General features: G+C 48.8%; 1 protein-coding gene across 1 annotated transcript in view; it reads left to right on the forward strand.

The window, feature by feature from the left end:
• LOC138528983 (heat shock cognate 71 kDa protein-like) overlaps window positions 1–12,355 on the forward strand; it is an 819,952-nt gene that overhangs the window by 686,104 nt on the left and 121,493 nt on the right. The gene's annotated exons all lie outside the window — the stretch shown is intronic.

Genomic DNA, 12,355 nt, shown 5'->3' on the forward strand with positions numbered 1-12,355 from the left:
TTGGGGGGGGAGTGCTGTCATGATGCCTACCCCCGGGGACCCAGACCACGTCCAGCAACCCCAGAAGCAGGCATCAAGTTATCCTAAGCAAGCCCAACAACCCCTGCTGGGGGCTATTTGGGTCCAGTCCTGGCGCCTATTGCGCCAGGCTCATATGAAGAGTCAGTCCTGGCGCCTATGGCGCCAGGCTCATAGATTAAAACTCACCTGATGCAGACCATGCTGCAAACTTACCTGATGCAGACCATGCTGCAAGAGCTCCAAGCCAAAAGAGGCTTGGAAGGGACTACTTTGCTTAGGGACTATTTTTTACTCGGGCGGGGCTGGGGAGGAATACTTGCCTGGGACTACTTTGGAGGCTATTTAAGCCACGCCCGAAGAGCAGCACACGCTTCGCGTTATTCTGCATCCAGCAGCGTAACGCTCACCGTGCCTGCAAGTCTGCATCCAGCCTTCTGCCACGCCCGCCTCGAGTTTGGAGCTCCTAGAAAAAGGGAGAAAGAAGGCGAAAAGGTTAGAACAAGAGCAATACCTTTAATCCGTACCTGAATTCCCGATCCATCGCGCCTCGGAGCTGGAAGAAAGAAGTTATTTTATGAGCGTCGCCTCGCCTGCTGCAGCGCCGCGCTGAACTCACCGGCCTTCGCAGCATCTTCACATTCCACCGCATCCTCCTGTATGTTCCCACAGCACTCCGGCACCTAAGGAGAAGACAAGAACAGCAAGGTGAGCCAAGGGAATACACAGAGGAATATTAGTTAACCTCCCATAGATTTACCTGATTTTTCCACCGGGGGTACTATTCCTCTTCACTGGTCGGCGCAGCTTCCACTGCATCTTCGCCGAACCCCGGCCCCTAAGGGGAAACAAAAGGACAGCAAGGTGAAACAAAGGGACTAACAAGTGGAACCCTCCTCACCACAATAGACTTACCTGATTTTACCGCCGGAGGTATTATTCCCCAAGACTTCATACTTTCTCTCAGTGCCTGAATAAGGGTGAAAGCAACAGGTTACATATTGACATTATTTTATCGAACTGTGTTGGAAAATACACATCCTTACCAGAATACTACCGGTTGCCACGAGGAACTCTTCATTAGGATCAAGCTGCAACCTGCAAGGAATCGGACAAGAGTGAAAGTCAGGCATTTGAACTCTTACGAACTTTATACTTACAGCGTTTTGCCGGGAATCTCTGAGTCAATATTGTTCTGGAACTCACCAATTCCTTCGAGACAGTGAAGCAACTGGTTATCAACGCGCCCCTGCGCTCAATGCAGGATGGAGAGCTCATCTTTTCAAACCATCATGTGAGACTATAAGAGGGGACATCAAAGGTGATCTGTGGGGAGAACAGCGGGTGTGGGGGGATTTACGCTCAACTCCACGGGTGGTTAATTCCCTTTCTCCATTTGCAGAAGAATATTCCTACGGGCCAAGCAAACGAAGCTAGGTGGGCCAGTCCAGTCCATCATCTTGGCCCTACACGTCACATTGGTGGAGACCACAGCTGTCCAATTCCGATCGACGCCTCTTTGGGAGCCAGGTGAGTGTAACATACTCCCCTTACTTTCTCATCCCGAAGAAAGACAGAGGATTGAGACCTATCTTGGACTTATGAGAATTGAACAAGTTCCTCAGGAAGGACAAGCTCAAGATGGTAACTCTCTCTCAGATCCTTCAGGCCCTCCGGCTCCAGGACTGGCTGGTATCTCTGGACCTCCAGGATGCTTATTTCCATGTGCCAATCCATCTCAAACACAGGAAATACCTGAGGTTCGCAATTGGCGGCTCTCATTATCAATTTCGAGTTCTGCCATTTGGGCTGACCTCCGCCCGAGGGTCTTCACCAAGTTAATGTTGGTAGTGGCGGCAAGTCTAAGGAAGGGAGGCATTCACGTCTACCCCTACCTGGACGATTGGCTGATCAGGGCTGTATCTTCGGAACAAGCTCAGATCCAGCTAGATTATGTCTGCCGCTTCCTTCACAAACTGGTCTTCTCCCTCAATTTAAAGAAGTCACAGATGATACCATCACAGAGGCTCCAGTTCATCGGAGCGGTCCTGGACACTTCTCTGGGAAAAGCCTCGCCAACAGAGGTGAGGGCTCAAGATATTCTGCAGATGGTCACCAAGTTTCAAAATGCCCAACATCTCCCAGCCTTCGACTTTTTGAGGTTGCTAGGCCTCATGGCATCCTGCATCTTCCTTGTGCTAGAGGCTCGCCTGAGAATGAGATCTCTCCAGTGGGCACTAAGAACCCAGTGGTCGCAGTTCTCAGGAAAAATGACAGATCTCCTTCGGATTCCGGACAAGGTAGCCCGAGGCCTTCAATGGTGGGCTTATCGAGAGAACATTTTGAAAGGAGAACTGTTTTGGCAACCATGGCCGGAGATAACAGTCACGGATGCCTCACTCACGGGGTGGGGAGCCCATGCCAACGACTTGACCATCAGCGGTCGTTGGTCTCCATCGGAGTCCAGGCTACACATCAACCTATTGGAGCTGACAGCGATCAGACTACCGCTGAAAGCTTTCCTACCATCAGTACAGGGGAAAAATGTCCTGATAATGATGGACAACACAGTGGCCATGCACTACCTCAACAAAAGAGGAGGCGTGGGATCACTGCCACTGTGCAGAGAGGCAATGCAGCTCTGGTTTTGGGCAATTCAAGAAGGAATCTCTCTATCAGCAGTTCACCTAGCCGGAGAGAAGAACTTGACGGCGGACGCTCTGAGCAGGCAGGGCACAGTCTCCCATGAGTGGGAACTAGCTCAGGAAGTCCTTCAGGAGATCTTCGCCCTTTGGGGAATCCCTCAAGTGGATCTGTTCGCCACCAGTACCAAGAGGAGTGCAATCTGTTTTGTTCAAGGGAATTTCCCCTGAGAGGAGCTCTAGGGGACGCATTCGTAGTGGACTGGGAGTTTCCACTGCTGTACGTGTTTCCACCAGTCCCTGTCATTCCTCACATGATCAGGAGGTTGGAAAGATTCCGGAGGACCATGATCCTAATTGCCCCAGACTGGGCCAGGAGAACGTGGTACCCGGACCTTCTGGACATGTCCATCTGCCCTCCATTTCGCCTTCCACTCAAGGAGAATCTTCTCTCACAGAAGGGAGGTCAGGTCCTCCATCCAGACAACAGTACCCTCAACCTTCACGCTTGGCTTCTGAAAGGTTGAGATACAAGGATTGGGACCTCCCTGATGACGTTATGGAGGTGTTGCTTTCGGCCAGAAGGCCAGCAACAAAGTCTTTATGCCGCTGCTGTTGGAACAAATTTTGCAGCTGGTGTAGAGAAGAGAATATCGACCCCTTTTCATGTGGTACACCAACAGTGTTATCCTTTCTACTCTATTTGGCAAATTCAGGCCTTCAAGTTGGCTGTCAAATGGGTCTGTAATGTCTTCCTCCCCTTGGGAAGGATCCGTTCCTCCCACTTCCCCTTCCACCTCACCTCTGTGTCTCCCACGAAGTTGGCCTTATTTCGGGTCCTCTCCTTTTTTTTATGAAGATAGGGGCGACCGTGGAAGGACGCCACAGTGACACCTATTAGGTGAGCTGTGGTTATCCTGCGCGGTCGCGTGTAGGTGGGGAAAAAGCCAGAGGCACAAAAAAAAAAAGTGGTCCTTCTATGACGGAGGATGTGATGACATCTCTGTAGTACATGATGGATATCCAAGGGCAGCAACAATGGAGGAGTTTGGAGGAATACGGGTAAAGATGAACCAGTAAAGAATAACTGGCCACAACTGAACACTAGAAGGTAGACGAGAAGTAAACAGTCCGGGGACAGGCAGGGTCACAAACAGAAGAATGGCAATGTCACGAGGACAAGACGGAGCAAATCCGATAGGCAGGCCGGTTCGGTGCACAGGGAGGCAAGGAGCAAGCAGAGAAGGCAGAGCGAGAGCAGGAAGACTAAGAGAGATAGGAAACCAACTCAAGACGGGAGGGAAGGTAGGAAGGCAAGCGGGAAAGGAATTAGCGAAGGAAGGGAAGGACAAAAGAAAAAACACAGGAGAGAAAATAGGAGGAGGAACGAAAACAGATGGAGAAAAAATAGCCAAAAACAGCTAAAGGGCAAAATCCACTGAGAGCAAGGAGCAGCACAGACGAGCTGGAAAACCGGTCGTTGCAACGCGTCTGACACCGGAAGTGAAAGAAAGATAACTACCGGCATCAGGACGTGCTGCAAAGAAACTAGACCGGCACTCTACGCTTCTCAGTACGTGATGGATCCGGCAATGGTGGGCGCCGTTTCCATCCGTCCCAAAGCCGCCAGGTACACCAAGATGTGACATTTGCACTATCAAGGGCCATCTCGCAGCGCTATCGATTTTCAAGCGCACTGCAGAGGAGACATCGTTTTTCAAATTACCCTTAGTAATACAATTTCTAAAGGGATTAACTAATGTCTGTCCTCCAAGACCATTCCAAGTTCCCTTATGGGACTTAAATTTAGTCCTAAATTTCCTGATGGGTACTCCTTTCGAACCACTCCACTCTTGTTCGCTAAGATTTCTCACCCTTAAAACTGTCTTATTAGTGGCACTAATATCTGCTAGAAGGGTGAGCGAATTACAAGCTCTATTTTATAAACCTCCTTATTCAATTTTTCATAAAGACAAAGTTGTCCTACAGGTGAAACCTAATTTCCTCCCAAAGGTGGTTTCTGAATTCCACATCACTCAGAAAATTACATTACCTTCATTCTGTCCTCCTCCCCATCCGGGGAAAGAGGAAGAAAGGCTACACAGGCTGGATGGATTATTTTGGCCATTCTGAATGTTACAAACTAGCAGTGAAAGAGCCTCCTCAAAATCTTAGGGCTCATTCAAACAGGGGTATCGCAGCCTCTTCTGCCCTCCAGAGAGGGGTTCCGGTTCGAGATATATGTGCGGCTGCCACATGGTCGTCTGCACATACCTTCACAAGATTTTACAACCTGGATTCCTCCTCTAGTCAAGAGACTAGGTTTGGCAAAGCAGTATTACATTCTGTTCATTCCTAAAAGGAAACATGGCGTTTTTACTCCCACCTCCAATTACACAACACTGCTATGGAAGCCAATCAAAGATAAGGAATACGTCGGAGGATACAATCCCTTCGAAGAACAAGTTACTTCTTACCTGGTAATGTTCTTTCGATGGGATGTTCCTCCGACGTATTCCTTATCGCCCCTCCCATCCATCCCCGCAGTAATACTTCCCTTGTGGTTGCAGCTTACGCTTCTTCAAGGTCAATAACCAATTCAAGCATGACTTATCTTATGCTACAAAACAGAACTGAGCAACGAACGCTGCACGTGGCTATTTATGGGCATGGTGACGTCAGCGCCGATACGTGGCTGTCGAGGGACACCAACTCGACGGACGTCGATGCGCAGCGCCCTCTGCTGAAAAAAATTTCTGAGGCCAGCAAGCTGGAGACGAATTATCAAAGATAAGGAATACGTCGGAGGAACATCCCATCGAAAGAATGCTACCAGGTAAGAAGTAACTTGTTCTTTGGGTATCTATTTCGTATCCCATTGCTCTCCATTCGGGTGCTCAGTCCGCCCACCAATGGGACGTTCAGTATGTAACCCCTTCCCTGCAGCCTCCCTTCAGATTCTAACCGCATGTCATGCTGAAGGAGTCCTCGTGTGTTTCTCCTGAGAGAAATTTCCACACTTCATTACTTCACTTCAAAGTTTTTCAACATTTATCTTTATGACCTTCTCCTTTATCAGATAAGGGGGAGGAGATATGGAAGGGAAGAAATCCCTCTTTAAAGCCTGTACTAACTTGCTTGAAAAACGTTTTTGAGGGGGACAGACATGAAGAATGCATTTATTGTCTTTAGCCACACCACTCTGCTTATAGAGTGTGAAATTTGTAAACGTTTCAGCACTAAAGCGATGAAGGACAGAAAAAGACGCATGCTGTGCTGGCTAAATGAAGGCCATCGCCCCCCTTTAGAGAAGCAGAGTCCTCAAAGAGTCTAGCAGCCCTCACATACCCAGGGAAGAGGGAAACTGGGCCAAAAAGGACACAATCTGAAGAAAGGACATCTAAAAGGCCTAAGATAACAACTAAGCGGATCGCTGCAACAAACCAAGTGCGACTGTCATCGATAGAGGAGGCCGCGGGGCAAACTGCTGGCTCCCTTGTTGTCGACAAACACCGTCACCGACTCCACACTTAATGACAGGTCACCCGTCAAAAGGGGGTCCGTCGACAGAAGGACGGTTGACTGCGGTCGACGATGACAAAACACGCACAAAAAGAGCTTTCCCCATTGACTAGCTCGGCGACGGAAAAGCACACGTCCACGACAAGCATGTGACTGCGAACAAACGCTTGTCGACAGACCGCTCATCGATGGACAAACTCCTATCAACAAGCAGACACTCAGTGGTGGACAAACGCTCATTGACGGAGAAGAGCACGCTGTAACAGTACAAATCTTGTCAGTGACAAATAAGGAAAAGCGCAAACAAGCGCCATGACATACTGTTGCCACGAAAGTATGCAGGGAAAGTTCCCCAGCACAGAAAGGAAAATCGGGCGTGCAAGCTCACAATACGTAGCCAGCCCACCATGTGCCACAACACCAACCAATGGCACGAGGAAACATCCTACTACAGCCAATCGCTGCTCCAGTCTTTCCAATTTTGTACTCGCAGGTCATGCGTGAAGACATCCTACATTACGAAGTGGAATCCGAGTTTGAGGCCCAGCACACAGCGTCATCAGTTTTCTACGACTCCAGAGTAATGGAAAGGCCTTCACAACAAACACTTTTACCATTGAGATCGTCACACCTTCCACAACGGCCACAATATAGTCCCTGGGAGTTATGGATATCCCTCTGGCGCGGCCACTAGAGCCACTGCTCAATCCGCTTTCACTGCTCACTGCAAGCTCTGTCTACACTGCAGAAGCTGCTTACTCAACTGGACACCAGGCTTCCGGCCAGGCCACAGGGCCCTGCGATTCCGCAGCCGTTAGCAACGCCATATGGGCATCAAGAAACACCATGGTTAGTACCCATAACGTAACCTTTGGCACCTGCAAAACCCTGACCACAGGCACAAACAACCAGGTCACCTCTGTGTAAAGTGGATAAAGAGCACAAGAACAGCGAAAGGTCACTCTTCCCACACCATCTCAGCCCCAGAATGCGAACTGCATCCAGGGACAAGACCTCTTACACATCGGAAATACACTGCATGGAACAAGAGGAGGGGGAACTCACTGATACTGACACAAACCAAGGCCCGCAGGATATAGTATCCTCCACTACCACTGTGTAACCAATGGGATACAGACGATGGCCACTTCGATGACCAGGCAGATGACGTCCCGAAACCATGGCCACCCGATGAGATTGGAGCATTCCACACACTAATCACAAAAGCATGCCAAGAATTTGGCCTCACCCCCTCTGAAGAGAAAACATAATGGGCCTCAGTTAGGGAGAATTCTCATTCTATGGCTAATTTCCCTTACCTATAGAGTCCCCCAGCAGCTTTGCTGGATTTGATTAGTTTTTTTCTCCTGCTAAGAGTGTGACTCTTTTTCCCACTCTTGGGCATATTTGCTATGTGTGTTCTAGGCTATTTTTTGTGTTTAATGTCTATGGGGTTTATCTCACCCCCATAGGAACCATCTTTATCCACATGTGTTACACAGGACCCTCCGTGCAGTGACACAGGGGTGTCGTAGCGACCCCCAAACATAGACTCCATACCCTGGGACTGACTACTGTCCCCATTGACTTTACTAGTCCATTTTTATGAACAAAACCAGTACAACCCATCTTACTGTGGTGGTACTGGCAAGGGTTAATAGTTTTTCCCTTGTGTTCATTTTCGAGAGGGTACCGTACAGTCCCTCTCTCAAACATTTCTGGCTGGTGGCAGTGGTTACTATTTACTGACAGCCTCTAACATACCGCCGGTTTATTTTTATATTAACTTTCCCGTGTCTTTCTCTAAACTCCTAACCCAGGTTGGGGATCCTTTGTTCGTCCTTTTGGCGAGCTTCTGCCAAGAAGCCCTCCATTCGGCGCCACTGAGTCTGGGGTGGATCCATTGTGTGGGAGGGGGAGTGGGACCCCTGGACAGGGTTGCCTCAGCAACCCATGTCGTAATCTGCCCTGATAGGCTGGAGGGTCTCCCGCCAGGATGGCCACTCCACTGTGTGAGTGACAGCTAGGCTGTATGAATGGGGATCTTTTTGCATAAAAGCAGGGTCCTGAGGACTGGAAGGGCAAGACGTCACCACTGGAACTAAGAAGCCGAAGAGGAGAGAAGCCAAAGACATCTGCAATGACTGAACCACCGGTGAAGCCCTGCTGCAGCGTCTCGCCACTTTTCTCCACACGACGGGAGACGATCTTCATCTGCAAGAGCCTTCTTCCCTTGAGCTGGTGGGGCCAACCAGTTTGCCAATCCCCTTCCCAGACGTGCCTTGGTCGAATCGCCAGTACCCTGTACTCGGAGCCCGGATAGCCATGCACCCGTCCACCCGGACCGCGATTTAAAGGAGCGTACCTTTTATAAGTATTATACATGCTAAAGTACGGCCTTGCCTAAACTTGTTCACAAACGTTGGGAAGTGTTGCTAGGGTGTGTAAGAAGATATTCCTCTATAACTTGTGCTGTCCCACCCTTGTGAGAAATTGCTAGTGTGCCATTTGTGTTTGGTTTTCACTGCGCCGTTTTGCTCAGTTTTCACTCGTGCTCAAACTTGTCTACAATTTAACTAGGGAGTTGTGTATACTTTTCTTGACTGATTTTTAACTTGCTTTAAAAACTGTGATTAATGTGTTAACTTAGAAGTGTTTAAAATAAATATATATATTCTTTAATACAAAGCTTTGGTCAGTGTTTCCTTGTGCCATAGTATTATAGCCCTATTGTGTAAACCCTGAATACTGCTCCTCTCTCTCTTGCGATAAGTCTGACTGCTTAGCCACAGCTACCAACTAAATCTTTGTGGTACAGACTGATCCCAAAGGGGATTTATTGCTCATACCTGTAGTCTTAATCTTCTGTAGTGCTCCCTAAGGGAACTGCACAGTATTCTGCCTAACAGCCTCATTACAAGGTTGCCTGTCCGGGAACTATGGTACCGGTAAGCATGCCAGTACTGTAGTTCCCGGACTGGTAAACTACGAGTTGTACTCAAGGGTGCCTTTCTGCCCGCCAGGTTACACCTGGCGGGCAGAAAGGCACCCGCGAGCACAACATGTCGGATGCACGGTGCCAATGCATCCGACCTCCCCATTGCCATTCAGTCCTATGGGGCCGAATGGGATTGGGGAGCATCTTTTTTCCGGCGCCCGCAAATGTGCAATTGCCGGGTGTGGCAGGGCCGGAATGACCCTGTAATTGCCCATTCGCGGGCGCCGGAAAAAATGAAACTCTGGCGGCTGCACGGCTACCGCCAGGGTTGTAATGAGGCCCAATTTGTTTTATTCACCCATATACACAACAGAAGAAAATCAGTTGTTGCGATCCCGATCCTCGAACATGTGTGGAAGGAGGGGCTCTGTACAATGAGACACCCCTTCACAGAACCAGCATTTAAGGGAAGGTTAGAGGAAAACGGTCAAAGCACTGGACACCGCTTCTATGTGTCTCACATCCCAGCCTTCGCCAGAGTCTATTGTCTTGGCGACAGATAGCAGGAAATCGCATACCCAGGCACGCAAATGTACTGTGCCAACAGAGACCGAACCCGGTCGCCTTAAAGGACCTTTCCAAGTGACATCTTCCCCTTACTCTGAGCCGATTTGTTTTGTTTGTTTTTCCGTGTGAGCGCCATGAGACCTTCGGGTGAGTGTTGCGCTATACAAAAATATATTTAGTTAGTTAGTTATCTGGAAAATTGACCCACTTGGGGAAAATGGTGCTCATGGTAGGAACCACTACAGTAAAAGCGGCCACCGCGCTAGCAATTCTGCCCAGATACCACCATGAAATGTGGCACATATTTGCACCTATTCTGGTGCACTTGCCTGAGCAAAAACATGCCGAAGCAATTGCCATCTTAAAACGAGAGGAAGCTGCAAACCATAATATCAATATTACGGTGGATTTGGCCGAAACAGGCTTCAAGCAGATTAACAACGGGGTAGTACTGCGAAGGCAAGGATGGCTGCACTGCACTGATTTAAGACCTGATGTGCAACAAAAGGTCTTAGACATGCCGTTCGAAGGGAACAGTCTATTTGGGCCCAAAATCAATGAGGCACTAAAGGCGATATAAACGGCCACCATCCGCTCTCTCACCACTTCTCTAGACCAAACATACTTTTTGTACGTTTCGGGGCGTAGCAAGAAGGTCAGCCTCCTTGGGGAACGTCAGAGGCGCCTGGCAATTTTGGACACCTTGCACTATTCCCAAGGATACAAAAAACAATCCCAGGGAGATCAACGACCAAGGAAGTACAGTCAGCAGGAGCAGCAGAGAGGATCATCTGGCTCTCAGGGGTAGAACAAACCTCAGTCCTGACGGCGCAACCCTAGCAGCACTAGTGTGGGGAAAGTGTCACAACATTTACATCAATTGCGCAATATAACAGACAAGTGGGTACTGCAGGTGGTCAAGTACTGCGACCTGCTAGAGTTCAACAAACAACCAACAAATATCCCACTGTTGAAAACCTCCACACTACATCTAAAGGAACAAGAAATACTGCAAATGTTAGCTAAAAATCCAATACAAAAAGTACTGAGGCAGCAAAGAGGGAAAGAGGCTTACTCTCTGTATTTTATGGTGCTGAAGCCAGACAAAAGTGTCATCCAATACTGGATCTACGCAAGCGAAACAAGTTTATCAAAAAGCAGCGCTTCAAAATGGTCACTCTACAACAAGTCATACGGGTGGTACAGCCGCACGATTTCCTAGCGTCTTTAGTCCTAAAAGATGCATATTTCCACATCCCAGTGCACCGGAAACCTCGAAAGTACCTATGTTTTGCAGTAGCAGGTCAGCACTATAAATTCAAGGTTCTCCCATTCAGATTAAAATCAGCACCGAGAATGTTTCCCAAGTGCCTAGCACCAGTCGCGGCAGCCCTCCTAAAAAGAAGCCATCATGTCTATCCTTATTTAGACGATTGGCTGGTACAAGCACAGAACATTGCAGTGGCTTATGCATCCATCGCAGAGACGAAACTCTGCAGCTGGGATACGATATAAACTTTGAAAAAATCCTCTCTGTCGTCATCCAAAAGCCTGGTTTTTCTGGGGGCACACTTCGCAACGGCAGAAGCTCTGGTCTGCCTCTCGAAAGACAGAATAGGCACACTCAAGTCGCTAATACCCCTTTTCAAACCAGGAAAATGGTTATCAGTCAAAAAGTGCACAGGGCTCATAACGCATTGCAGGCAAAACATACGTCCTCTACAAGAGTTCCTCGCCACAAGATGGTCCCAGATCACAGGATCGTGGGACAACGAATTGCAAATCACACCAAGACTCACGCAGCAACTACAGTGATGGCCGAAAGCAAACACCATCACCATAGGATGCCATACCGCGCAACACTTTGGTAACGGATGTCTCACTATCTGGCTGGGGAGCACACATAGGCTCTCTCCACATAAAGCGCAAATGGACAGGGGAAGAAGCCAGTCTGCACATAAATGTACTGCAGCTCAGTGCATTCATCTCTGCTCTGAAATCCTTCCTACCAGTGCTAAAAATCTCCACCTTGTGGGTCCTCACTGACAACACCATGACCATGTACTACCTCAGGAATCAGGGGGGACGAGGTCTCCAACCGTAGCCAAGGAAGCACAAAAGATTTGGCACTGGGCCATTTCAAACAGGATAACCCTACAAATATTTCACCTACTGGGAAAAAAAGAGGTGGCAGACAGCTTCAGCAGGGCCACCAGCCAGTGCCACGAGTGGGAACTATGCAACAACCAGCTCCCGCACATAATTGCTCAGTGGGGCACCCAAAAGTCGATAATGTTCGCAACAAAGCAGAACACGAAATGTTTACACTTTGCCAGCAGGATGCAGCAGCAGGAGTCGAAAGGGAACGTGTTCTTATTTCCGTGGACAGGTCTCTTCGCCTACGCCTTCCTGCCATTTCCACTGATCCGCAAGGTATTGATATTGATATATTATTGTGTTGTGTTCGTACACAAGTGTTTCAGAGGGCGACAAGGGGAACTAGGAAGAAAAAAACGACGATCTTACTAGGCCCAGTGACATTGAGAACATGCAAGTATATGGGAGAGGGAAAAAGGGGAAGTGCAGGGAAGAGGTTGTGCAGCCAGCTAGTGCTAGGTTTAAGGCAACAGACAGGGTGTGGCAGATAGGTGCAGAGAAGCAGGGAGGG

Source organism: Ambystoma mexicanum, chromosome 1q (genome assembly GCF_040938575.1).
Source record: "Ambystoma mexicanum isolate Mex_15411 chromosome 1q, UKY_AmexF1_1, whole genome shotgun sequence".
Taxonomy (NCBI): Eukaryota; Metazoa; Chordata; class Amphibia; order Caudata; family Ambystomatidae; genus Ambystoma; species Ambystoma mexicanum.